The sequence below is a fragment of the Dermacentor silvarum genome, chromosome 4 (genome assembly GCF_013339745.2).
Source record: "Dermacentor silvarum isolate Dsil-2018 chromosome 4, BIME_Dsil_1.4, whole genome shotgun sequence".
Classification (NCBI taxonomy): Eukaryota; Metazoa; Arthropoda; class Arachnida; order Ixodida; family Ixodidae; genus Dermacentor; species Dermacentor silvarum.
In genome coordinates, this window is record NC_051157.2 from 65,638,352 (window position 1) to 65,642,686 (window position 4,335).

Here is a 4,335-nt window from a genome sequence, read left to right on the forward strand (position 1 = left end):
AGTCTGCCAGGCAAACATTGACATCGAGAGAAGTGCGGAAACTGAGCTGCAGCCTTCCTCACTGAATGGGCCCTTCCAAACGTCCAGCCGCTGAACCTATGAGGTCGTTTCAAGCGTGGAGTACTTCACGGAAACTCGACATTCTGGCTAAAAAATAGGCGAAACTAAAAAAAAAAATACGTGCAAATAAAAGGTCTGAGCTACATGCCAAAAACGTACACCATGTGCCTGCCAGGGATCGAACCTGGGACCTTCCGCGTGTTAGGCGGATGTGATAACCACTACACCACAAGCACAGCTGCTCACCGCCTTCGCGGTAAATTAAGCCGTCGACGCTGACATCTCTCGTACGGTACGTGCACGTGCACTCGAGCTTAAACTAATGCAGCGCACGTAAATGACTACGTCTGCCAGGCTTACTGAATCAGATATAAGCTTCAGAATCTGTGCTTCAGCTTAGACGAGGTACACAATAAAGAATTGGCGCTTTGAGACGTCCAGCCACTGTTCCTATGAAACCATTTCAAGCGTGGAGTACTTTATAGAAACGCGACATCCTGGTTACAAAATAGATGGAACAAACAAAAAATACGGGTAAATAAAAGGTCTCAGCTACATGCCAAAAATTGACACCATGTGCCGGCCAGGGATCGAACCTGGGCCCTTCCACGTGCTAGGCGGATGTGATACTGATAACCACTACACCACGAGCACTTTTTTTTGTCTTTATTACTATGTAATCAACATTTTACAAACATAACAATGGCAAACAAAATGCACAGCAACATCCCCAGCCATTTGGCTAGTTTGTATATTTTGAAATGGCTTAATCTTGGCCAATTGATAAAAAAAAAATGTCGCAGTTTCGCCCGAAAGGCGAAGCATCAATTGCGATAGCAAATTGGTAGACAGCTATTCGGAGTAGGGATAGTAGAGTAGTTTTATCGGCCGCATAAAGTTGGACACATTCGCTTTCTAACTGAATTGACAAGCGGGGTGTCATCGCGCACAAGCAAACATGATTAGATCACACTGAATGACCGCAGACAACGACTGTCAAAACGCTGGCAGCAAGCGCAGCCGCTGCAGCCAGCGAGCGGGCGAAGAAGCGTGCGGTCTATCGCTTCAACGGAAACTGAGCGGCATTTACAAAGGTCAGAGCCGTGTGGAGATAAGAGACGGTGCGGGCGACGGCCACCACAGCCAGTGCAAGCGTATTTGTTGGCAGAGTAAAAGCTGCTCCCCCCCCCCCCCCCTCCCTCCCGCGCTGCCTCCCCGCTTTTGTTCTTGTTTTTTTTTTTTTTTGCTTTCGCGTGGGAGATTGCGTTGCCAGTTCCCCTTGCGTTGGGTTGCAAGATAGGCATTTGGTGCCGTAGCACAGCGTCTCCCCGCCTCCCTCCCCCCCCCCCCCCCCCCCCCGGCCTTTCGCGCGACAATCGCGTTTGCTTTCCGCGGTGCGTTGGCTCTCCGTGATAGCGCGCGTCCCCCGCGCGCTTTTACTCGCGCATACGGCGCGCGGCGACGATTTTATCGCCCTTGGAATCTATACGGAACCTCACGGCGACGGCGACGCCGACGGCAGAAATCCCGTTGAAGTGTCCATATAATTTCTATCGCAATAAAGCAGTTATCCACTCCAGGGCATCATTTAGTGCCTTATAACCATCTCGTAGGATAGGATAGGAATAAACTTTATTTGTCCAGCGGTTAAGGCTGTTGGTGCCCGGGGCTAGGCTGCCAGGGGTCCATCGCCGGAGAAAAATCTTTCGAGATCCTCGGCAATGGCCCTGGCCCGCTGGACGGCCCACTCCTGGTCCTCGGGTGCCTCGCTGAGGAGGGCGGCTTGCCATCTCTCAGCGAGGCGCCCCGCTTCAGAAGGTCCTGCTGTTATCTTCACCCTTCCTCTTGGTCCTTCTTCTTCAGGGCGTTGACATTCCCAAAGTATATGGGCCATATCAGCCCGTTCGTGCTCGCACCACGGGCAGCCGGGCGAGGGGTGCAGCGCGGGCCACAGGCGGTGCAGGTGATAGGGGTTGGTGAAAGTGCCCGTCTGCAACCGCCTCAGGTCGACTGCCTGGGACCTGTCCAGCCGGCCGTGGGGTTGTGGATATGTCATACGTTCTTTCCTATAGTGTGCAAGAACCTCTCGGTACGAGGCCGGAAACTCCTCGATATCACAGTCGGCGTCCCCGTGGCCCCCAGCTCCGACCGCCGCGATTTGGGTATGTAGATAACAACTTCGATGAAATAATACCTTGCCGATCGTGGATTCAAGTGCGCGTGTCTGACGTCCAGTCTTGTTCGCCAGACGCTGTGCATACACATCACCATGAACATATCCCCGGGTACTCCCTCTGGGTCAGCACATGGTAAGTACCGAATTCCAAATGGGCGTAAAGGCAGGTCCTTTTTAAAGTTCTTTGAAATACACCCCATAGGAACATCGCGTCATGACAATCAAGAAAAATATGTTCAATCGTTTCCGGTTTTCGTCAAATCAAGCAGTTGTCAGACCATGGAACGAAAATGCCTTTGCTCTGAAACCATGGTTCTACCGGGAGAGAGCCAGCCGGTATGCAGTTTAAAAAAGAAAGTTCTCATTGGGTATTTCACCGGCATTCATTTGATGCGCTTGAGGACATCGCGCTCTGGGCTTAGCCGGTACAAACCACGGTACACAGGAACCAGCAAAAATACAACAAGTATAGGTCCTTGTACAAACGCTTACCTGTCATAGTTGATAAGTATTCATAGCAGAATCTTGCCTTAACAATCTGCACAGACGTTACAACTTCGCATAGGTAGCCAGATAAGACCGCTGGGCGAAAAAAAAAAATACGTTGATACTACGTAATCTGACAAGCAATCTCGTAATCACACTTGCATTACTGTTAGGAGGAAAACATCAGCCGGTTCTCGCAAAAAAAAAAAAAACTCGTTACAATCTGCTTGAAAAATAAGTGCGAGAGTCCTAAGCCCCCCATCTTTAACTTTATGAAAAAGGTGGCAGTGACTCATGCGCTCCCATGTCGATCCCCAGATAAAAACTGCAAAAACCCTGTTTTCTAACGTGGAGTATTTATAGCGCGGAGTATTTTATAGAACGTGACGTCCTGGATACAAAATAGATGGAACAAAAAGTACGTCTAGATAGAAGATCAGATCTTTATTCCCAAAAAGTATACGATGTGCCTGCCAGGGAATGAACCTGCGACCTTCCGCTTGATAGTTGTGATAACCACTACACCGCAAGCACTTTTAACAGCGGAGTTGTTGTAGGTCGAGGCTGCACCGTCCGTCCATCCACCGGTGTCACGCAGGTCACGTGACCAGAAGAGGATGAGAGCCGCGCCGGGTAGGGCAGGTCACGTGACCAGCAAAGGAGGGGAGGCGCACCGGGGGAGGACGTGACCAATGAGAGTGCGCGCGCTGGAGGGAGCAGGCGACCAATTAGAGGCGGCGCTGGGCGCAAGGAGGAGATGCGATTGATATTAGAGAAGGTGTTTCTGCGCGGCGCACCCTTTAGATAACGCGCAGTGGTGCAGCCGAGGCCGTCCGCGTCAACGTTCGGTGCCTTAACGCACGAAACGTTGAATGCTGATGGAGGCCCCCAGTTACTTTATAATTATAAGCTTAGTAGCGCCATTCCGGTACACCAGCGATCGGTGGTGGTTAATTTAACACGTTGTTTAAAATTTTCCCACCTTTCAGAGACTTTCGTCATGCTCTTGTTTTCTACTTTCTTCAAGTGTTCCTACATTGCCTACAAAAAGCTCGTCGTTTAACAATTTGGAATTCATTTTCCACATATTCCAAGTGAAAGTGCTGTGTTTGCCTTTGCGTCCAACACATGTCTTGACCAAACAGTGATCGGCGAATGAAAAAGATATTACACCGTAGCTGTGACATAGGTGTATTGCGTCTAACGACATGTACAGACGTGAGCAGCCTTGTCTGGAACCTAGGAACGGCGGCTTCCGGGGCTCTCCGGAGCCAACCAGCGACGTCTAACGCTAGCTGCTGGGTCCGACGTCTAACGGTAGGTGCTGGGCACGTTTGGGCCCAGCAACTACTGTTAGACGTTGCTAGCTGGCTCCAGAGAGCCCAGGAAGCCGCTGTTCCTACGTTCTAGACAAGGCTGCTCACGTCTGTACATCACGTCTAGACGAGCGTGACTATTGCCCTGGAAATGCGTGAATGGAGCCTCGTGTGATCCAACCAGGAAATCAGCCACGTCGTTATAGTCACACTCGGCTAATAATTCAGCGAGCACGTGGCAGCTTTTGTCATTTGTTCTCTTGCCTGTTCTGTATCGATCACTGAGTACACAATAAA

General features: G+C 50.5%; 2 non-coding genes across 2 annotated transcripts; both read right to left on the reverse strand.

Moving 5' to 3' along the window:
* Positions 1–223: 223 nt before the first annotated feature.
* Trnav-aac (transfer RNA valine (anticodon AAC)) lies at positions 224–296 on the reverse strand. The gene has a single exon. It is a non-coding gene; the product is annotated as a tRNA-Val (tRNA).
* Positions 297–635: 339 nt separating this feature from the next.
* Trnaa-agc (transfer RNA alanine (anticodon AGC)) lies at positions 636–714 on the reverse strand. Its single transcript has one exon. It is a non-coding gene; the product is annotated as a tRNA-Ala (tRNA).
* Positions 715–4,335: the final 3,621 nt, after the last annotated feature.